Genomic DNA, 23,763 nt, shown 5'->3' with positions numbered 1-23,763 from the left:
GTGACCAAGCTACGAGAGGTAGCGAAACGCGTTATTTTTTGCTTTTGCTTGCCTTCATTTCCTGCTGGGCGCAAGAGAGCAATTATTTTAACTGGACTTTGGAATAATGAAAAGGTGTTTTTAAATCAGAAAGGCTGTTTTGTGTTACCCAGACGGACTCTGCAACTGTTTAATTTTTCTTTCATCAGTACCTGTGAGTGTGGCTTCGTTTTACCGATGGTCAGCATTGGTAAACTATTGAAATATATACATCACATGGCCACAGTAGTGGCCATGTAGTTATGGTTAAGTTGCTGTTTCCATAGGAAGAGCACTTTTTGGGGCGGCTTATAACTTCGCTCCCCCTGGACGAATCCTCACCAAACTTTGCAAAAAAGTATATGGCCCATTCCGAATTTCTTTGCAGAGTTTGGTGACGTTTGGTCCAGGGGGGACAAAGTTATAGGGGGGGTCCCAAAACTTACTTTTTTCCCATAGACATAATGGGAAAAAACTTTGCTCACGCCTACAGCCCAAACCGCTGGACGGATTTACACCAAATTTGCGGCAGGAGCGGCAGCTTGGTCCCGAAAGCGTGCTTTTTTTTAAATTTGGTGTAAATCCGTCCAGTAGTTTTTTTTAAATGTCAAAAATGTAAGTGAAAAAATTACTGATGTCTGTGTCCGCGTCACGGACACACTTCCCTGTTTGCTCCGTGGACAGGACAGGGATTGGGCAAGCGGCTTGAGTGATGTCCGCGATCATGTGACGTGCTGTCCCATTGGGTGCGGTGAAGCGTGCAGTGCATCGTATTTTGAAGGCCGCCCGCCATCTTTGTTTATTGTTTGCATGAGAGCGGAGGAGCAGGATCTGCCGCCTGTATAGAAAGCTCATGCCCCGTGTCTTTCTCACATTCCCCCACTCCGCTCATGCCCGTGTCTTCCTCCCGTTCCCCCCAACCCCCGCTCATTCCCCGAGTCTCCCTCCTGTCCCCCCACCCCCGCTCATGCCCCGTGTCTCCCTCCTATCCCCCCACGCTGCTCATGCCCTGTGTGTCCTTCCTGTCCCCAGCACCCCCGCTCATGCCTCGTGTCTCCCTTCTGTTCCTCCACCCCCCGCTCATGCCCTGTGTCTCCCTCGAGTTCCCGAAACCCCCGCTCATGCCCTGTGTCTCCCTCCCGTTCCCCCACCCCACAACTCATGCCCCGTGTCTCCCTCCTTTCCCACCCACCCCCGCTCATGCCCCGTGTCGCCGCTGTTCTCCCCACCCCCCACTCATGCCCAGTGTCTCCCTCCTTTTCCTCCCCACCCCCCACTCATGCCCCGTGTCTGCCTCCTTTTCCCCCCAACCCCCGCCTCATGCCCCGTATTTCCTCTGTTCCCCCCACCCCCCGCTCATGCCGCATGTCTACCTCCCGATGCCCCCCACCCCCGCTCATGCCCCGTGTCTCCCTCTCGTTCCCCCCACCCCAGCTCATGCCCCGTGTCTCCCCTGTTCCCCCCACCCCTGCTCATGCCCCATTTCTCCCTCCCGTTCCCCCACCCCCTGCTCATGCCCTGTGTCTCCCTCCTGTTCCCCCCATCCCCGCTCATACCCCGTGTCTCCCCTGTTCCCCCTCACTCATGCCCCGTGTCTCCCTCCCGTTCACCCCCACCCCTGCTCATGTCCGTGTCTCCCCAGTTCCCCCCCAACCCCGCAAATGCCCTGTGTCTCCCTCCTCATTTCCCCCCCACCCCCCGCTCATGCCCCGTGTCTCCCCTGTTCCCCCCCACCCCCTGCTCATGCCCTGTGTCTCCCTCCTGTATCCCCCACCCCCCGCTCATGCCCCATGTCTCCCTCTTTTTCCCCCCCACCCCCCGCTCATGCCCCGTGTCTCCCTCCTTTTCCCCGCCACCCCCCACTCATGCCCCGTGTCTCCCCTGTTACCCCACAAACCCGCTCATGCCCAATGTCCCCTTCCCGTTCCCCCCACCCCCACTAATGCCCCGTGTCTCTCCTGTTCCCCCCCACCCCCGGCCATGACCAGTGTCTCCCTCCTTTTCCACCCCACCACCCCGCTCATGCCCCATGTCTCCCTCCCTTTCCCCCCCACCCCCTGCTCATGCCCCATGTCTCCCCTGTTACCCCCCACCCCCGCTCATGCCCAGTGTCTCCCTCTCGTTCCCCCCACCCCCGCTCATGCCGCGTGTCTCCCCTGTTCCCCCCACCCCCGCTCATGCCCCTTGTCTCCCTCATTTTCCCGCTCACCCCCGCTCATGCCCGTGTCTCCCCTGTTCCCCCCATCCCCGCTCATGCCACGTGCCTCCCTCCTTTTCCCCCCCACCCCCCGCTAATGCCCCGTGTCTCCCCTGATCCCCCTCATGCCCCGTGTCTCCCTCCTTTTGCCCCCACCCCCGTGTCTCCCTCCTTTTCCCCCCCACCCCCACGCTCATGACCGGTGTCTCCCTTCTTTTCCCCCCCACCTCCCGCTCATGCCCCATGTCTCCCATGTTCCCCCCACCCCCCACTCACGCCCCATGTCTCCTTCCTTTTCCCCCTCCACCCCCCGCTCATGCCCTGTGTCTCCCTCCTATACGCCCCACCGCTGCTCATGCCAAGTGTCTCCCTCCTTCCCCCCACCCCCTGCTCATGCCCCGTGTCCCCCTGTTCCCCCCTACCCCACGCTCATACCCCGTGTCTCCCTCCCATTCCCCCACCCCCCACTCATGCCCTGTGTCTCCCTCATTTCCCCCCCACCCCCCTCTCATGCCCGGTGTCTCTCCTGTTCCCCCCACCCCCTGCTCATGCCCTGTGTCTACCTGATGTTCCCCCCACTCATGCCCCATGTCTCCCACGCCGATCATGCCCCATGTCTCCCCTGTTCCCCCCACCCCCCTGCTCATGCCCCGTGTCTCTCTTCCGTTCCCCCCACCCCCGTTCATGCCCACGTGTCTCACCCCTTTTCCCCCCACACCTCGCTCATGCCCCGTGTCTCCCTACATTTACCCCCCACCCCCTGCTCATGCCCCGTGTCTCACCTGATCCCCCCACCCCCGCTCATGCCTAGTGTCTCCCTCCTTTCTCCTTTCCCCCCCACCCCCCACTCATGCCCCATGTCTCCCCTGTTCCCCCCACCCCCTGCTCATGCCCCGTGTCTCCCTCCCATTCCCCCCACCCCCGCTCATGCCCTGTGTCTCCCTCCCATTCTCCCCCACCCCCCTCTCATGCCCTGTGTCTACCTCCTGTTCCCCCCCACCCCCATTCATGCCCCGTGTCTCCCATGTTCCCCCCCACACCCCATTCATGCCCACGTGTCCCCCCCTTCTCCCCCCACACCCCGCTCATGCCCCATGTCTCCCTACTTTTACCCCCCACCCCCCGCTCATGCCCCGTGTCTCCCCTGATCACCCCCACCCCCGCTCATGCCTAGTGTCTCCCTCCTTTCTCCTTTCTCCCCCACCCCCCACTCATGCCCCATGTCTCCCCTGTTCCCCCCACCCCCTGCTCATGTCCCGTGTCTCCCTCCCATTCCCCCCACCCCCGCTCATGCCCTGTGTCTCCCTCCCATTCTCCCCCACCCCCCGCTCATGCCCTGTGTCTACCTCCCGTTCCCCCCAACCCCCGCTCATGCCCTATGTCTCCCCTGTTCCCCCCCACCCCCTGCTCATGCCCCGTGTCTCCCTCCCATTCCCCCCACCCCCGCTCATGTCCTGTGTCTCCCTCCTGTACCCCCCAACCCCCGCTCATGCCCATTGTCTCCCTCCCATTCTCCCCCACCCCCGGCTCATGCCGTGTGTCTACCTCCCGTTCCCCCCCACCCCGCTCATGCCCCGTGTCTCCCTCCTGTTCCCACCACCCCCATTCATGCCCCGTGTCTCCCCTGTTCCCCCCATCCCCCGTTCATGCACCGTGTCTCCCTCCCGGTTCCCCCACCCTACTCCCCCCACCCCACTCATGCCCCATGTCTCCCCTGTTCCCCCCACCCCCCACTCATGCCCCATGTCTCCCTCCTTTCCCCCCCACCCCCTGCTCATGCCCCATGTCTCCCCTGTTCCCCCCCACCCCCTGCTCATGCCCCGTGTCTCCCTCCCATTCCCCCACCCCCCTCTCATGCCCCGTGTCTCCCTCCTGTACCCACCACCCCCCGCTCATGCCCATTGTCTCCCCTGTTCCCTCACCCCCCACTCATGCCCCATGTCTCCCTCCTTTCCCCCCCACCCCCATTCATGCCCCGTGTCTCCCCTGTTCCCCCCCAACCCCCGTTCATGCCCCGTGTCTCCCTCCCGGTCCCCCCACCCCACTCATGCCCCATGTCTCCCCTGTTCTCCCCCACCCCCTGCGCATGCCCCATGTCTCCCTCCCATTCTCCCCCACCCCCCGCTCATGCCCTGTTTCTCCCTCCTGTACCCCCAACCCCGCTCATGCCCCGTGTCTCCCTCCTGTTCCCCCCACCCCCATTCATGCCCCGTGTCTCCCATGTTCCCCCCAACCCCCGTTCATGCCCCATGTATCCCTCCCGTTCCCCCCACCCCACTCATGCCCCGTGTCTCCCCTGTTCCCCCACCCCCTACTCATGCCCCTTTTCTCCCCTATTCCCCATCCCCTGCTCATGCCCTGTGTCTCCCCTGTTCCTCCCATCCCCCGCTCATGCCCTGTGTCTCCCCTGTTCCCACCCACCCCCCGCTCATGCCCCGTGTCTATCTCCCGTTCTCCCCCACCCTCCGCTCATGCCCCGTGTCTACCTGATGTTCCCCCCACCCCCCGCTTATGCCCAGTGTCTCCCTTCCATTCCCCCCACCCCCCGCTTATGCCCTGTGTGCCGTGTCTACCTCGTGCTCCCCCACCCCCGCTCATGGCCCGTGTCTACCTCGCGTTCCCCCACCCCCGCTCATGCTCCGTGTCTCCCTCCTGTTCCCACCACCCCCATTCATGCCATATGTCTTCCTCTTTTCCCCCAACCCCCGCTCATGCCCCGTGTCTCCCTCCTTTTCCCCGCCACCCTCCTCTCATGCCCCATGTCTCCCCTGTTACCCCACACCCCCGCTCATGCCCAGTGTCTCCCTCCCGTTCCCCCCCACCCCCGCTCATGCTCCGTGTCTCCCTCCTGTTCCCACCACCCCCATTCATGCCCCATGTTTTCCTCTTTTCCCCAACCCCCGCTCATGCCCCGTGTCTCCCTCCTTTTCCCCGCCACCCTCCTCTCATGCCCCATGTCTCCCCTGTTACCCCACACCCCCGCTCATGCCGTGTCTCCCTCCTTTTCCCCCCACCCCCTGCTCATGCCCCATGTCTCCCTCCTTTTCTCCCCACCCCCGCTCATGCCCCATGTCTCCCCTGTTACCCCCCACCCCCGCTGATGCCCAGTGTCTCCCTCCTGTTCCCCCCACCCCCACTCATGCCCCTTGTCTCCCCTGTTCCCCCCACCCCCACTCATGCCCCTTGTCTCCCTCCTTTTCCCCCCACCCCCCACTCATGCACCATGTCTCCCCTGTTCCCCCCACCCCCCGCTCATGCCCTGTGTCAACCTGACATACCCCGATGCCCCGCTCATGCCCTGTGTCTCCCTCCTTTCCCCCCACCCTCCGCTCATGCCCCGTGTCTCCCTCCTTTTCCCCCCCACCCCCCGCTCATGCCCCGTGTCTCCCCTGATCCCCCTCATGCCCCGTGTCTCCCTCCTTTTGCCCACACCCCCACATCTCCCTCCTGTTCCCCCCACCCCCTGCTCATGTACCGTGTCTCCCTTCTTTTCCCCCCTACCTCCCGCTCATGCCCCGTGTCTCCCCTGTTCCCCCCACCCCCAGCTCACGCTATGTGTCTCCCTCCTTTTCCCCCTCCACCCCCCGCTCATGCCCCGTGTCTCCCCTGTTCCCACCCACCCCCCGCTCATGCCCCGTGTCTACCTCCCGTTCTCCCCCACCCTCCGCTCATGCCCCGTGTCTACCTGATGTTCCCCCCACCCACCGCTCATGCCCAGTGTCTCCCTTCCATTCCCCCCACCCCCTGCTTATGCCCTGTGTCCCGTGTCTACCTCGTGCTCCCCCACCCCCGCTCATGCCCCGTGTCTACCTCGTGTTCCCCCACCCCCGCTCATGCTCCGTGTCTCCCTCCTGTTCCCACCACCCCCATTCATGCCCCATGGCTCCCTCTTTTCCTCCAACCCCCGCTCATGCCCCGTGTCTCCCTCCTTTTCCCCGCCACCCCCCGCTCATGCCTCATGTCTCCCCTGTTACCCCCCACCCCCGCTCATGCCCTGTGTCTCCCCTGTCCCCCCCCACGCCGGTTCATGCCCAGTGTCTCCCTCCTTTTCCCCCACCACCCCCCGCTCATGCCCCATGTCTCCCTCCTTTTCCCCCCATCCCCGCTCATGCCCCATGTCTCCCCTGTTACCCCCCACCCCCACTCATGCCCAGTGTCTCCCTCCTGTTCCCCCCACCCCCACTCATGCCTCTTGTCTCCCCTGTTCCCCCCACCCCCACTCATGCCCCTTGTCTCCCTCCTTTTCCCCCCACCCCCCACTCATGCCCCATGTCTCCCCTGTTCCCCCCACCCCCCGCTCATGCCCTGTGTCTACCTGACATACCCCGACGCCCCGCTCATGCCCTGTGTCTCCCTCCTTTCCCCCCACCCTCCGCTCATGCCCCGTGTCTCCCTCCTTTTCCCCCCACCCCCGCTCATGCCCCGTGTCTTCCCTGATCCCCCTCATGCCCCGTGTCTCCCTCCTTTTGCCCACACCCCCACATCTCCCTCCTTTTCCCCCCACCCCCTGCTCATGAACCGTGTCTCCCTTCTTTTCCCCCCTACCTCCCGCTCATGCCCCGTGTCTCCCCTGTTCCACCCACCCCCAGCTCACGCCACGTGTCTCCCTCCTTTTCCCCCTCCACCCCCCGCTCATGCCTTGTGTCTCCCTCTTATACCCCCCATCCCCCGCTCATGCCAAGTGTCTCCCTCCTTTACCCCCCACCCCCCGTTCATGCCCCGTGTCTCCCCTGTTCTCCCCTACCCTCCGCTCATGCCCCGTGTCTCCCTCCCGTTTCCCCCCACCCCCTGCTCATGCCCCGTGTCTCCCTCCCATTCCCCCCACCCCCACTCATGCCCCGTGTCTCCCTCCTGTACCCCCCACCCTCCGCTCATGCCCCGTGTCTCCCTCATTTTCCCCCCACCCCACTCATGCCCCGTGCTCCCCTGTTCCCCCACCCCCTGCTCATGCCCCTTTTCTCCCCTGTTCCCCCATCCCCTGCTCATGCCCCGTGTCTCCCCTGTTCCTCCCATCCCCCGCTCATGCCCCGTGTCTCCCCTGTTCCCACCCACCCCCCGCTCATGCCCCGTGTCTCCCTCCCATTCCCCCACCCCCCTCTCATGCCCCGTGTCTCCCTCCTGTACCCACCACCCCCCGCTCATGCCCATTGTCTCCCCTGTTCCCTCACCCCCCACTCATGCCCCATGTCTCCCTCCTTTCCCCCCCACCCCCATTCATGCCCCGTGTCTCCCCTGTTCCCCCCCAACCCCCGTTCATGCCCCGTGTCTCCCTCCCGGTCCCCCCACCCCACTCATGCCCCATGTCTCCCCTGTTCTCCCCCACCCCCTGCGCATGCCCCATGTCTCCCTCCCATTCTCCCCCACCCCCCGCTCATGCCCTGTTTCTCCCTCCTGTACCCCCAACCCCGCTCATGCCCCGTGTCTCCCTCCTGTTCCCCCCACCCCCATTCATGCCCCGTGTCTCCCATGTTCCCCCCAACCCCCGTTCATGCCCCATGTATCCCTCCCGTTCCCCCCACCCCACTCATGCCCCGTGTCTCCCCTGTTCCCCCACCCCCTACTCATGCCCCTTTTCTCCCCTATTCCCCATCCCCTGCTCATGCCCTGTGTCTCCCCTGTTCCTCCCATCCCCCGCTCATGCCCTGTGTCTCCCCTGTTCCCACCCACCCCCCGCTCATGCCCCGTGTCTATCTCCCGTTCTCCCCCACCCTCCGCTCATGCCCCGTGTCTACCTGATGTTCCCCCCACCCCCCGCTTATGCCCAGTGTCTCCCTTCCATTCCCCCCACCCCCCGCTTATGCCCTGTGTGCCGTGTCTACCTCGTGCTCCCCCACCCCCGCTCATGGCCCGTGTCTACCTCGCGTTCCCCCACCCCCGCTCATGCTCCGTGTCTCCCTCCTGTTCCCACCACCCCCATTCATGCCATATGTCTTCCTCTTTTCCCCCAACCCCCGCTCATGCCCCGTGTCTCCCTCCTTTTCCCCGCCACCCTCCTCTCATGCCCCATGTCTCCCCTGTTACCCCACACCCCCGCTCATGCCCAGTGTCTCCCTCCCGTTCCCCCCCACCCCCGCTCATGCTCCGTGTCTCCCTCCTGTTCCCACCACCCCCATTCATGCCCCATGTTTTCCTCTTTTCCCCAACCCCCGCTCATGCCCCGTGTCTCCCTCCTTTTCCCCGCCACCCTCCTCTCATGCCCCATGTCTCCCCTGTTACCCCACACCCCCGCTCATGCCGTGTCTCCCTCCTTTTCCCCCCACCCCCTGCTCATGCCCCATGTCTCCCTCCTTTTCTCCCCACCCCCGCTCATGCCCCATGTCTCCCCTGTTACCCCCCACCCCCGCTGATGCCCAGTGTCTCCCTCCTGTTCCCCCCACCCCCACTCATGCCCCTTGTCTCCCCTGTTCCCCCCACCCCCACTCATGCCCCTTGTCTCCCTCCTTTTCCCCCCACCCCCCACTCATGCACCATGTCTCCCCTGTTCCCCCCACCCCCCGCTCATGCCCTGTGTCAACCTGACATACCCCGATGCCCCGCTCATGCCCTGTGTCTCCCTCCTTTCCCCCCACCCTCCGCTCATGCCCCGTGTCTCCCTCCTTTTCCCCCCCACCCCCCGCTCATGCCCCGTGTCTCCCCTGATCCCCCTCATGCCCCGTGTCTCCCTCCTTTTGCCCACACCCCCACATCTCCCTCCTGTTCCCCCCACCCCCTGCTCATGTACCGTGTCTCCCTTCTTTTCCCCCCTACCTCCCGCTCATGCCCCGTGTCTCCCCTGTTCCCCCCACCCCCAGCTCACGCTATGTGTCTCCCTCCTTTTCCCCCTCCACCCCCCGCTCATGCCCCGTGTCTCCCCTGTTCCCACCCACCCCCCGCTCATGCCCCGTGTCTACCTCCCGTTCTCCCCCACCCTCCGCTCATGCCCCGTGTCTACCTGATGTTCCCCCCACCCACCGCTCATGCCCAGTGTCTCCCTTCCATTCCCCCCACCCCCTGCTTATGCCCTGTGTCCCGTGTCTACCTCGTGCTCCCCCACCCCCGCTCATGCCCCGTGTCTACCTCGTGTTCCCCCACCCCCGCTCATGCTCCGTGTCTCCCTCCTGTTCCCACCACCCCCATTCATGCCCCATGGCTCCCTCTTTTCCTCCAACCCCCGCTCATGCCCCGTGTCTCCCTCCTTTTCCCCGCCACCCCCCGCTCATGCCTCATGTCTCCCCTGTTACCCCCCACCCCCGCTCATGCCCTGTGTCTCCCCTGTCCCCCCCCACGCCGGTTCATGCCCAGTGTCTCCCTCCTTTTCCCCCACCACCCCCCGCTCATGCCCCATGTCTCCCTCCTTTTCCCCCCATCCCCGCTCATGCCCCATGTCTCCCCTGTTACCCCCTACCCCCACTCATGCCCAGTGTCTCCCTCCTGTTCCCCCCACCCCCACTCATGCCTCTTGTCTCCCCTGTTCCCCCCACCCCCACTCATGCCCCTTGTCTCCCTCCTTTTCCCCCCACCCCCCACTCATGCCCCATGTCTCCCCTGTTCCCCCCACCCCCCGCTCATGCCCTGTGTCTACCTGACATACCCCGACGCCCCGCTCATGCCCTGTGTCTCCCTCCTTTCCCCCCACCCTCCGCTCATGCCCCGTGTCTCCCTCCTTTTCCCCCCACCCCCGCTCATGCCCCGTGTCTTCCCTGATCCCCCTCATGCCCCACATCTCCCTCCTTTTCCCCCCACCCCCTGCTCATGAACCGTGTCTCCCTTCTTTTCCCCCCTACCTCCCGCTCATGCCCCGTGTCTCTCCTGTTCCACCCACCCCCAGCTCACGCCACGTGTCTCCCTCCTTTTCCCCCTCCACCCCCCGCTCATGCCTTGTGTCTCCCTCTTATACCCCCCATCCCCCGCTCATGCCAAGTGTCTCCCTCCTTTACCCCCCACCCCCCGTTCATGCCCCGTGTCTCCCCTGTTCTCCCCTACCCTCCGCTCATGCCCCGTGTCTCCCTCCCGTTTCCCCCCACCCCCTGCTCATGCCCCGTGTCTCCCTCCCATTCCCCCCACCCCCACTCATGCCCCGTGTCTCCCTCCTGTACCCCCCACCCTCCGCTCATGCCCCGTGTCTCCCTCATTTTCCCCCCACCCCACTCATGCCCCGTGCTCCCCTGTTCCCCCACCCCCTGCTCATGCCCCTTTTCTCCCCTGTTCCCCCATCCCCTGCTCATGCCCCGTGTCTCCCCTGTTCCTCCCATCCCCCGCTCATGCCCCGTGTCTCCCCTGTTCCCACCCACCCCCCGCTCATGCCCCGTGTCTACCTCCCGTTCCCCCCAACCTCCGCTCATGCCCTGTGTCTACCTGATGTTCCCCCCACCCCCTGCTCATGCCCAGTGTCTCCCTTCCATTCCCCCCACCCCCCGATTATGCCCTGTGTCCCGTGTCTACCTCGTGTTCCCCCACCCCCGCTCATGCCCCGTGTCTACCTCGCGGTTACCCCACCCCTGCTCATGCTCCGTGTCTCCCTCCTGTTCCCACCACCCCCATTCATGCCCCATGTCTCCCTCTTTTACCCCCCACCCCCCGCTCATGCCCATTGTCTCCCCTGTTCCCCCCACCCCCCACTCATGCCCCATGTCTCCCTCCTTTCCCCCCCCACCCCCATTCATGCCCCGTGTCTCCCCTGTTCCCCCAACCCCCGTTCATGCCCCGTGTCTCCCTCCCGGTCCCCCCACCCCACTCATGCCCCATGTCTCCCCTGTTCCCCCCCACCCCCTGCGCATGCCCTGTGTCTCCCTCCCATTCTCCCCCACCCCCATTCATGCCCCGTGTCTCCCCTGTTCCCCCCAACCCCCGCTCATGCCCTGTTTCTCCCTCCTGTACCCCCAACCCCACTCATGGCCCGTGTCTCCCTCCTGTTCCCCCCACCCCCATTCATGCCCTGTGTCTCCCATGTTCCCCCCCAACCCCCGTTCATGCCCCATGTATCCCTCCCGTTCCCCCCACCCCACTCATGCCCCGTGTCTCCCCTGTTCCCCCACCCCCTGCTCATGCCCCTTTTCTCCCCTGTTCCCCATCCCCTGCTCATGCCCTGTGTCTCCCCTGTTCCTCCCATCCCCCGCTCATGCCCCGTGTCTCCCCTGTTCCCACCCACCCCCCGCTCATGCCCCGTGTCTACCTCCCGTTCTCCCCCACCCTCCGCTCATGCCCCGTGTCTACCTGATGTTCCCTCCACCCCCCGCTCATGCCCAGTGTCTCCCTTCCATTCCGCCCACCCCCCGCTTATGCCCTGTGTCCTGTGTCTACCTCGTGCTCCCCCACCCCCGCTCATGCCCCGTGTCTACCTCGCATTCCCCCACCCCCGCTCATGCTCCGTGTCTCCCTCCTGTTCCCACCACCCCCATTCATGCCCCATGTCTCCCTCTTTTCCCCCCAACCCCCGCTCATGCCCCGTGTCTCCCTCCTGTTCCCTGCCACCCCCCGCTCATGCCCCATGTCTCCCCTGTTACCCCACACCCCCGCTCATGCCCAGTGTCTCCCTCCCGTTCCCCCCCCACCCCCGCTCATGCCCCGTGTCTCCCCTGTTCCCCCCACCCCCCGTTCATGCCCAGTGTCTCCCTCCTTTCCACCCCCACCCCCAGCTCATGCCCCATGTCTCCCTCCTTTTCCCCCCACCCCCGCTCATGCCCCATGTCTTCCCTGTTACCCCCCACAACCGCTCCTGCCCAGTGTCTCCCTCCTGTTCCCCCCACCCCCGCTCATGCCCCTTGTCTCCCCTGTTCCCCCACCCCCGCTAATGCCCCTTATCTCCCTCCTTTTCCCCCCACCCCCCACTCATGCCCCATGTCTCCCCTGTTCCCCCCACCCCCCGCTCATGCCCTGTGTCTACCTGACATACCCCGACGCCCCGCTCATGCCCTGTGTCTCCCTCCTTTCCCCCCAGCCTCCGCTCATGCCCCGCGTCGCCCTCTTTTCCCCCCCACCCCCTGCTCATGCCCCGTGTCTCCCCTGATCCCCCTCATGCCCCGTGTCTCCCTCCTTTTGCCCACACCCCCTCATCTCCCTCCTTTTCCCCCCACCCCCTGCTCATGAACCGTGTCTCCCTTCTTTTCCCCCCTACCTCCCGCTCATGCCCCGTGTCTCCCCTGTTCCCCCCACCCCCCACTCATGCCCCATGTCTCCTTCCTTTTCCCCCTCCACCCCCCGCTCATGCCCTGTCTCTCCCTCCTATACGCCCCACCCCTGCTCATGCCAAGTGTCTCCCTCCTTCCCCCCACCCCCTGCTCATGCCCCGTGTCCCCCTGTTCCCCCCTACCCCACGCTCATACCCCGTGTCTCCCTCCCATTCCCCCCACCCCCCACTCATGCCCTGTGTCTCCCTCATTTCCCCCCCACCCCCCGCTCATGCCCGGTGTCTCTCCTGTTCCCCCCACCCCCTGCTCATGCCCTGTGTCTACCTGATGTTCCCCCCACTCATGCCCCGTGTCTCCCACCCCGATCATGCCCCATATCTCCCCTGTTCCCCCCACCCCCATTCATGCCCCGTGTCTCCCATGTTCCCCCCCAACCCACGTTCATGCCCCATGTATCCCTCCCGTTCCCCCCACCCCACTCATGCCCCGTGTCTCCCCTGTTCCCCCACCCCCTGCTCATGCCCCTTTTCTCCCCTGTTCCCCATCCCCTGCTCATGCCCTGTGTCTCCCCTGTTCCTCCCATCCCCCGCTCATGCCCCGTGTCTCCCCTGTTCCCACCCACCCCCCGCTCATGCCCCGTGTCTACCTCCCGTTCTCCCCCACCCTCCGCTCATGCCCTGTGTCTACCTGATGTTCCCCCCACCCCCGCTCATGCCCAGTGTCTCCCTTCCATTCCCCCCACCCCCCGCTTATGCCCTGTGTCCTGTGTCTACCTCGTGCTCCCCCACCCCCGCTCATGCCCCGTGCATACCTCGCATTCCCCCACCCCCGCTCATGCTCCGTGTCTCCCTCCTGTTCCCACCACCCCATTCATGCCCCATGTCTCCCTCTTTTCCCCCCAACCCCCGCTCATGCCCCGTGTCTCCCTCCTTTTCCCCGCCACCCCCCGCTCATACCCCATGTCTCCCCTGTTACCCCACACCCCCGCTCATGCCCAGTGTCTCCCTCCCGTTCCCCCCACCCCTGCTCATGGCTCGTGTCTCCCCTGTTCCGCCCCACCCCCCGTTCATGCCCAGTGTCTCCCTCCTTTCCACCCCCCACCCCCAGCTCATGCCCCATGTCTCCCTCCTTTTCCCCCCACCCCCGCTCATGCCCCATGTCTCCCCTGTTACCCCCCACAACCGCTCCTGCCCAGTGTCTCCCTCCTGTTCCCCCCACCCCCGCTCATGCCCCTTGTCTCCCCTGTTCCCCCCACCCCCGCTCATGCCCCTTGTCTCCCTCCTTTTCCCCCCACCCCCCACTCATGCCCCATGTCTCCCCTGTTCCCCCCACCCCCCGCTCATGCCCTGTGTCTACCTGACATACCCCGACGCCCCGCTCATGCCCTGTGTCTCCCTCCTTTCCCCCCACCCTCCGCTCATGCCCCGCGTCTCCCTCTTTTTCCCCCCACCCCCCGCTCATGCCCCGTGTCTCCCCTGATCCCCCTCATGCCCCTTGTCTCCCTCCTTTTGCCCACACCCCCTCATCTCCCTCCTTTTCCCCCCACCCCCTGCACATGAACCGTGTCTCCCTTCTTTTCCCCCCTACCTCCCGCTCATGCCCCGTGTCTCCCCTGTTCCCCCCACCCCCAGCTCACGCCACGTGTCTATCTCCTTTTCCCCCTCCACCCCCCGCTCATGCCCTGTGTCTCCCTCTTATGCCCCCCACTCCCCGCTCATGCCAAGTGTCTCCCTCCTTTATCCCCCACCCCCCGTTCATGCCCCGTGTCTCCCCTGTTCCCCTCTACCCCCCGCTCATGCCCCGTGTCTCCCTCCCATTTCCCCCACCCCCCGCTCATGCCCCGTGTCTCCCTCCCATTTCCCCCCACCCCCCACTCATGCCCCGTGTCTCCCTCCTGTACCCCCCACCCCCTGCTCATGCCCCGTGTCTCCCTCATTTTCCCCCCACCCCCCGCTCATGCCCCCTGTCTCCCCTGTTCCCCCCACCCCCCGCTCATGCCCCGTGTCTCCCTCCTGTACCCCCCACCCCACTCATGCCCCATGCTCCCCTGTTCCCCCACCCCCTGCTCATGCCCCGTGTCTCTCCTGTTCCTCCCATCCCCCGCTCAAGCCCCGTGCCTCCCCTGTTCCCACCCACCCCCCGCTCATGCCCCGTGTCTACCTCCCGTTCCCCCCAACCTCCGCTCATGCCCTGTGTCTACCTGATGTTCCCCCCACCCCCCGCTCATGCCCAGTGTCTCCCTTCCATTCCCCCCACCCGCCGATTATGCCCTGTGTCCCGTGTCTACCTCGTGTTCCCCCACCCCCGCTCATGCCCCGTGTCTACCTCGCGGTCCCCCACCCCTGCTCATGCTCCGTGTCTCCCTCCTGTTCCCACCACCCCCATTCATGCCCCATGTCTCCCTCTTTTCCCCCAACCCCCGCTCATGCCCCGTGTCTCCCTCCTTTTGCCAGCCACCCCCCGCTCATGCCCCATGTCTCCCCTGTTACCCCACACCCCGCTCAAGCCCAGTGTCTCCCTCACGTTCCCCCCCACCCCCGCTCATGCCCCATGTCTCCCCTGTTCCCCCCCACCCCCGTTCATGCCCAGTGTCTCCCTCCTTTTCCCCCCCACCCCCTGCTCCGCTCATGCCCCGTGTCTCCCTCCTTTTCCCCCCACCCCCGCTCATGCCCCATGTCTCCCCTGTTACCCCCCACCCCCGCTCATGCCCAGTGTCTCCCTCCTGTTCCCCCACCCCTGCTCATGCCCCTTGTCTCCCTCCTTTTCCCCCCACCCCCGCTCATGCCCCTTGTCTCCCTCCTTTTCCCCCCACCCCGCGCTCATGCCCCATGTCTCCTCTGTTCCCCCCACCCCCTGCTCATCCCCTGTGTCTACCTGACGTACCCCGACGCCCCGCTCATGCCCTGTGTCTCCCTCCTTTCCCCCCACCCTCCGCTCATGCCCCGTGTCTCCCTCCTTTTCCCCCCACCCCCCGCTCATGCCCCGTGTCTCCCCTGATCCCCCTCATGCCCCGTGTCACCCTCCTTTTGCCCACGCGCCCACAACTCCCTCCTTTTCCCCCACCCCCTGCTCATGACCCGTGTCTCCCTTCTTTTCCCCCCTACCTTCCGCTCATGCCCCGTGTCTCCCCTGTTCCCCCCACCCCCAGCTCACGCCACGTTTCTCCCTCCTTTTCCCCCTCCACCCCCCGCTCATTCCCTGTGTCTCCCTCTTATACCCCCCACCCCCGCTCATGCCAAGTGTCTCCCTCCTTTACCCCCCACCCCCCACTCATGCCCCGTGTCTCCCCTGTTCCCCCCTACCCCCTGCTCATGCCCCGTGTCTCCCTTCCATTGCCCCCCACCCCCGCTCATGCCTCGTGTCTCCCTCCCATTCCCCCCCACCCCCACTCATGCCCCGTGTCTCCCTCCTGTACCCCCCGCTCATGCATCGTGTCCCCCTCATTTTCCCCCCACCCCCCGCTCATGCCCCGTGTCTCCCCTGTTCCCCCCACCCCCCGCTCATGCCCTGTGTCTCCCTCCTGTACCCCCCATCCCCCGCTCATGCCCCATGTCTCCCTCTTTTTCCCCCCCACCCCCCGCTCATGCCCCGTGTCTCCCTCCTTTTCCGCGCCACCCCCCGCTCATGCCCCGTGTCTCCCCTGTTCCCCCCCACCCCCGCTCATGCCCCGTGTCTCCCTCCCGTTTCCCCCCACCCCCCGCTCATGCCCCGTGTCTCCCTCCCATTCCCCCCCACCCCCCGCTCATGCCCCATGTCTCCCTCCTGTAACCCCCACCCCCCGCTCATGCCCTGTGTCTCCCCTGTTCCCTCCCACCCCCCGCTCATGCCCCGTGCCTCCCTCCTGTACCCCCCACCCCCCGCTCATGCCCCATGTCTCAATCTTTTTCCCCCCCACCCCCCGCTTATGCCCCGTGTCTCCCTCCTTTTCCCCGCCACCCCCCGCTCATGCCCCGTGTCTCCCCTGTTATCCCACAAACCCGCTCATGCCAAGTGTCTCCCTCCTTTACCCCCCACCCCCCGCTCATGCCCTGTGTCTCCCCTGTTCCCCCCTACCCCCGCTCATGCCCCGTGTCTCCCTCCCGTTTCCCCCTACGTCCGCTCATGCCCCGTGTCTCCCTCCCATTCCCCCCCACCCCCTGCTCATGCCCCGTGTCTCCCTCCTGTACCCCCCACCCCCCGCTCATGCCCCGTGTCTCCCCTGTTCCCCCCCACCCCCCGCTCATGCCCCGTGCCTCCCTCCTGTACCCCCACCCCCCGCTCATGCCCTGTGTCTCCCCTGTTCCCCCCTACCCCTGCTCATGCCCCGTGTCTCCCTCCCGTTTCCCCCTACCCCCCGCTCATGCCCCGTGTCTCCCTCCCATTCCCCCCCACCCCCCGCTCATGGCCCGTGTCTCCCTCCTGTACCCCCCACCCCCCGCTCATGCCCCGTGTCTCCCCTGTTCCCCCATACCCCCGCTCATGCCCCGTGTCTCCCTCCCGTTTCCCCCTACCCCCCGCTCATGCCCCGTGTCTCCCTCCCATTCCCCCCCACCCCCCGCTCATGCCCCGTGTCTCCCTCCTGTAACCCCCACCCCCCGCTCATGCCCCGTGTCTCCCCTGTTCCCCCACACCCCCCGCTCATGCCCTGTGCCTCCCTCCTGTACCCCCCACCCCCCGCTCATGCCCCGTGTCTCCCCTGTTACCCCACAAACCCGCTCATGCCCAGTGTCTCCCTCCCGTTCCCCCCCACCCCCGCTCATGTCCCGTGTCTCCCCTGTACCCCCCCACCCCGCTCATGGCCAGTGTCTCCCTCCTTTTCCCCTCCACCCCCCGTTTATGCCCCATGTCTCCCTCCTTTTCCCCCCCACCCCCCGCTCATGCCCCATGTCTCCCCTGTTACCCCCCACCCCCACTCATGCCCAGTGTCTCCCTCCCGTTCCCCCCACCCCCGCTCATGCCCTGTGTATCCCCTGTTCCCCCCACCCCCGCTCATGCCCTGTGTCTCCCTCCTTTTCCCCCCCACCCCCCGCTAATGCCCCGTGTCTCCCCTGATCCCCCTCATGCCCTGTCTCCCTCCTTTTGCCCCCACCCCAGCGTCTCCCTCCTTTCCCCCCCCACCCCTACGCTCATGATGACCCGTGTCTCCCTTCTTTTCCCCCCCACCTCCCGTCATGCCCCGTTTCTCCCGTGTTCCCCCCACCCCCCACTCACGCCCCATGTCTCCTTCCTTTTCCCCCTCCACCCACCGCTCATGCCCTGTGTCTCCCTCCTATACCCCCCACCCCCCGCTCATGCCAAGTGTCTCCCTCCTTCCCCCCACCCCCTGCTCATGCCCCGTGTCCCCCTGTTCCCCCCTACCCCCCGCTCATGCCCCGTGTCTCCCTCCCGTTCTCCCCCACCCCCCGCTCATGCCCCGTGTCTCCCTCCCATTCTCCCCACCCCCCGCTCATGCCCCGTGTCTCCCTCATTTTCCCCCCACCCCCAGCTCATGCCCCGTGTCTCCCCTGTTCCCCCCACCCCCTGCTCATGCCCTGTGTCTACCTGATGTTCCCCCCACCCCCCACTCATGCCCCGTGTCTCCCACCCCCCGATCATGCCCCATGTCTCCCCTGTTCCCCCCAACCCCCGTTCATGCCCACGTGTCTCCCCCTTCTCCCCCCACCCCTTTCGCTCATGCCCCGTGTCTCCCCTGATCCCCCCACCCCCCGCTCATGCCCAGTGTCTCCCTCCTTTTCGCCCCATCTCCCACTCATGCTCTGTCTCCCTTCTTTTCCCCCACACCCCCCGCTCATGCCCCGTGTCTCCCGTGTTCCCCTCCACCCCCGCTCATGCCCCGTGTCTCCCTCCTTTCCCCCCCACCCCCCCGCTCATGCCCCATGTCTCCCCTGTTCCCCCCCACCCCCTGCTCATGCCCTGTGTCTCCCTCCCATTCCCCCCACCCCCGCTCATGCCGTGTGTCTCCCTCCTGTACCCCCCACCCCCCGCTCATGCCCATTGTCTCCCTCCCATTCTCCCCCACCCCTTGCATATGCCCTGTTTCTCCCTCCTGTACCCCCACCCCGCTCATGCCCCGTGTCTCCCTCCTGTTCCCACCACCCTCATTCATGCCCCATGTCTCCCCTGTTCCCCCATCCCCTGTTCATGCCCCATGTCTCCCTCCTTTCCCCCACCCCCCGCTCATGCCCCATGTCTCCCCTGTTCCCCCCACCCCCTGCTCATGCCCCGTGTCTCCCTCCCATTGCCCCCACCCCCCTCTCATGCCCCGTGTCTCCCTCCTGTACCCCCCACCCCCCGCTCATGCCCATTGTCTCCCTCCCATTCTCCCCCACCCCCGCTCATGCCCTGTGTCTACCTCCTGTTCCCCCCACCCCTTGCTCATGCCCTGTTTCTCCCTCCTGTACCCCCCACCCCGCTCATGCCCCGTGTCTCCCTCCTGTTCCCACTACCCCCATTCATGCCCCATGTCTCCCCTGTTCCCCCCATCCCCTGTTCATGCCCCATGTCTCCCTCCTTTCCCCCACCCCCTGCTCATGCCCCATGTCTCCCCTGTTCCCCCCACCCCCTGCTCATGCCCCGGGTCTCCCTCCCGGTCCCCCCACCCCACTCATGCCCAATGTCTCCCCTGTTCCCCCCACCCCCTGCTCATGCCCCGTGTCTCCCTCCCATTCTCCCCCACCCCCACACATGCCCTGTTTCTCCTTCCTGTACCCCCACCTCGCTAATGCCCCGTGTCTCCCTCCTGTTCCCCCACCCCCATTCATGCCCCGTGTCTCCCCTGTTCCCCCCATCCCCCGTTCATGCCCCATGTATCCCTCCCGTTCCCGCCACCCCACTCATGCCCCGTGTCTCCCCTGTTCCCCCACCCCCTGCTCATGCCCCTTTTCTCCCCTGTTCCCCCATACCCTGCTCATGCCCCGTGTCTCCCCTGTTCCTCCCATCCCCTGCTCATGTCCTGTGTCTCCCCTGTTCCCACCCAGCCCCCGCTCATGCCCCGTGTCTACCTCCCATTCCCCCCCACCCTCCGCTCATGCCCCGTGTCTACCTGATGTTCCCCCCACCCCCCGCTTATGCCCTGTGTCCCGTGTCTACCTAGCGTTCCCCCACCCCCGCTCATGCCCCGTGTCTACCTCGCGTTCCCCCACCCCCGCTCAAGCCCTGTGTCTCCCCTGTTCCCCTCACCCCCGCTAATGCCCCGTGTCTCCCCTGTTCCCCTCCACCCCCCGCTCATGCCCTGTGTCTCCCTCCTTTCCCCCCACCCCCGCTCATGCCCCGTGTCTCCCATGTTCCCCCCTAAACCCTGCTCATGCCCCCTGTCTCCCTCCTGTTCCCCCCCACCCCCCGCTCTGACCCCATGTCTCCCTCCTGTTCCCCCAACCCCCGCTCATGCCCCGTGTCTCACTCCTGTACCCCCCACCCCCCGCTCATGGCCCGTGTCTCCCTCCTGTACCCCCCACCCCCGCTCATGCCCAGTGTCTCCCTCCCATTCCCCCACCCCCGCTCATGCCCCGTGTCTCCCACCTGTACCCCCCCACCCCCTGCTAATGCCCCGTGTCTCCCTCCTGTTCCCCCACTTCCCGTACATGCCCCGTGTCTCCCCTGTTCCCCCAACCCCCGTTCATGCTCCGTGTCTCCCTCCTGTTCCCCCCACACCCCGCTCATGCCCCGTGTCTCTTTCCTGTTTCCCCCCACCCCCCGCTCATGCCCCGTGTCTCCCTCCTTTCCCCCCGCCCCCCCGCTCATGATCCGTGTCTCCCTCCTTTCCCCCCCACCCCCCGCTCATGACCCGTGTCTCCCATGATCCCCCTCATGCCCCGTGTCTCCCTCCTTTTCCCCCCCACCCCCTGCGTCTCCCTCCTTTTCCCACCCACCCCCCCACTCATGACCTGTGTCTCCCTCCTTTTCCCCCCACCTCCTGCTCATGCCCCGTGTCTCCCCTGTTTCCCCCACCCCTGCTCATGCCCCGTGTCTCCCTCCTTTTCCCCCTCCACCCCCCGCTCATGCCCTCTATCTCCTTCCTATACCCTCCACCCCCCACTCATGCCACGTGTCTCCCTCCTTTTCCCCCCACCCCTGCTCATGCCCCGTGTCTCCCCTGTTCCCCCCCACCCCCTGCTCAAGCCCCATGTCTCCCTCGTGTACCCCCCACCCCGCTCATGCCCAGTGTCTCCCTCCCATTCTCCCCCACCCCCTGCTCATGCCCCGTGTCTCCCTCCTGTACCCCCCTACCCCAGCTCATGCCCCGTGTCTCCCTCCTGTTCCCCACACCCTCCGCTCATGCCCCGTGTCTCCCTCCTTTTCCCCCCCACCCCCCGCTCATGCCCCGTGTCTACCCTGATCCCCCTCATGCCCCGTGTCTCCCTCCTTTTGCCCACACCCCCACATCTCCCTCCTTTTTCCCCCACCTCCTGCTCATGACCCGTGTCTTCCTTCTTTCCCCCCCTACCTTCCGCTCATGCCCCGTGTCTTCCCTGTTCCCCCCACCCCAGCTCACGCCACGTGTCTCCCTCCTTTTCCCTCTCCACCCCCGCTCATGCCCTGTGTCTCCCTCTTATACCCCCCACCCCCCGCTCATGCCAAGTGTCTTCCTCCTTTACCCCCCACCCCCACTCATGCCCCGTGTCTCCCCTATTCCCCCCTACCCCCCGCTCATGCCCCGTGTCTCCCTCCCGTTTCCCCCACCCCCGCTCATGCCTCGTGTCTCCCTCCCATTCCCCCCCACCCCCCACTCATGCCCCGTGTCCCCCTCCTGTACCCCCCACCCCCCGCTCATGCCACGTGTCTCCCTCATTTTCCCCCCACCCCCCGCTCATGCCCCGTGTCTCCCCTGTTCCCCCCACCCCCCGCTCATGCCCCGTGTCTCCCTCCTGTACCCCCATCCCCCGCTCATGCCCCATGTCTCCCTCTTTTTCCCCCCCACCCCCCGCTCATGCCCCGTGTCTCCCTCCTTTTCACCGCCACCCCCCACTCATGCCCCGTGTCTCCCCTGTTCCCCCCCACCCCCGCTCATGCCAAGTGTCTCCCTCCTTTACCCCCCACCCCCGCTGTTGCCCTGTGTCTCCCCTGTTCCCCCTACCCCCGCTCATGCCCCGTGTCTCCCTCCCGTTTCCCCCCACCCCCCGCTCATGCCCCGTGTCTCCCTCCCATTCCCCCCACCCACCGCTCATGCCCCGTGTCTCCCTCCTGTACCCCCCACCCCCCGCTCATGCCCCGTATCTCCCTCATTTTCCCCCCCACCCCCCGCTCATGCCCCGTGTCTCCCCTGTTCCCCCCCACCCCCCGCTCATGCCCCGTGCCTCCCTCCTGTACCCCCCACCCCCCGCTCATGCCCCATGTCTCAATCGTTTTCCCCCCCACCCCCCTCTTATGCCCCATGTCTCCCTCCTTTTCCCCGCCACCCCCCGCTCATGCCCCGTGTCTCCCCTGTACCCCCCCACCCCCGCTCATGCCCAGTGTCTCACTCCTTTCCCCCCCACCCCCCCGCTCATGCCCCATGTCTCCCTCTTTTTCCCCCCCACCCCCCGCTCATGCCCCATGTCTCCCCTGTTACCCCCCCACCCCCGCTCATGCCCAGTGTCTCCCTCCCGTTCCCCCCACCCCGCTCATTCCCCGTGTCTCCCCTGTTCCCCCCACCCCCACTCATGCCCTTGTCTCCCTCCTTTTCCCCCCCACCCCCCGCTAATGCCCCGTGTCTCCCCTGATCCCCCTCATGCCCCGTGTCTCCCTCCTTTTGCCCCCACCCCAGCGTCACCCTCCTTTTCCCCCCCACCCCCACGCTAATGATGACCCGTGTCTCCCTTCTTTTCCCCCCACCTCCCGCTCATGCCCCGTGTCTCCCCTGTTCCCCCCACCCCCCACTCACGGCCCGTGTCTCCTTCCTTTTCCCCCTCCACCCCCGCTCATGCCCTGTGTCTCCCTCCTATACCCCCCGGCCCCCCGCTCATGCCAAGTGTCTCCCTCCTTCCCCCCACCCCCTGCTCATGCCCCGTGTCCCCCTGTTCCCCCCTACCCCCCGCTCATGCCGCCGTGTCTCCCTCCCGTTCTCCCCCACCCCCCGCTCATGCCCCGTGGCTCCCTCCCATTCTCCCCACCCCCCACTCATGCCCCGTGTCTCCCTCATTTTCCCCCCACCCCCCGCTCATGCCCCGTGTCTCCCCTGTTCCCCTCCACCCCCTGCTCATGCCCTGTGTCTACCTGATGTTCCCCCCACCCCCCACTCATGCCCCGTGTCTCCCACCCCCCGATCATGCCCCATGTCTCCCCTGTTCCCCCCAACCCCCGTTCATGCCCACATGTCTCCCCCCTTCTCCCCCCACCCCCCGCTCATGCCCTGTGTCTCCCTCCTTTTACCCCCCACCCCCCGCTCATGCCCCGTGTCTCCCCTGATTCCCCCACCCCCCGCTCATGCCCAGTGTCTCCCTCCTTTTCGCCCCATCTCCCGCTCATGCTCTGTCTCCCTCCTTTTCCCCCACACCCCCCGCTTATGCCCCGTGTCTCCCCTGTTCCCCTCCACCCCCCGCTCATGCCCCGTGTCTCCCTCCTTTCTCCTTTCCCCCCCCACCCCCCGCTCATGCCCCATGTCTCTCCTGTTCCCCCCCACCCCCTGCTCATGCCCCGTGTCTCCCTCCCATTCCCCCCACCCCCGCTCATGCCCTGTGTCTCCCTCCTGTACCCCCCGCTCATGCCCATTGTCTCCCTCCCATTCTCCCCCACCCCCCACTCATGCCCTGTTTCTCCCTCCTGTACCCCCACCCCGCTCATGCCCCGTGTCTCCCTCCTGTTCCCACCACCCCCATTCATGCCCCATGTCTCCCCTGTTCCCACCATCCCCTGTTCATGCCCCATGTCTCCCTCCTTTCCCCCCACCCCCCGCTCATGCCCCATGTCTCCCCTGTTCCCCCCACCCCCTGCTCATGCCCCGTGTCTCCCTCCCATTCCCCCCACCCCCTCTCATGCCCTGTGTCTCCCTCCTGTACCCCCCACCCCCCGCTCATGCCCATTATCTCCCTCCCATTCTCCCCCACCCCCGCTCATGCCCTGTGTCTACCTCCCGTTCCCCCCCACCCCTTGCTCATGCCCTGTTTCTCCCTCCTGTACCCCCCACCCCGCTCATGCCCCGTGTCTCCCTCATGTTCCCACCACCCCCATTCATGCCCCATGTCTCCCTCCTTTCCCCCCACCCCCTGCTCATGCCCCATGTCTCCCCTGTTCCCCCCACCCCCTGCTCATGCCCCGGGTATCCCTCCCGGTCCCCCACCCCACTCATGCCCCATGTCTCCCCTGTTCCCCCCACCCCCTGCTCATGCCCCGTGTCTCCCTCCCATTCTCCCCCACCCCCCGCTCATGCCCTGTTTCTCCTCCCTGTACCCCCACCTCGCTCATGCCCCGTGTCTCCCTCCTGTTCCCCCCACCCCCATTCATGCCCCGTGTCTCCCCTGTTCCCCCCAACCCCCGTTCATGCCCCAT

This window comes from Ambystoma mexicanum, chromosome 2p, assembly GCF_040938575.1.
Source record: "Ambystoma mexicanum isolate Mex_15411 chromosome 2p, UKY_AmexF1_1, whole genome shotgun sequence".
In the NCBI taxonomy this organism is placed as follows: Eukaryota; Metazoa; Chordata; class Amphibia; order Caudata; family Ambystomatidae; genus Ambystoma; species Ambystoma mexicanum.
This window is presented reverse-complemented; position numbering follows the sequence as displayed.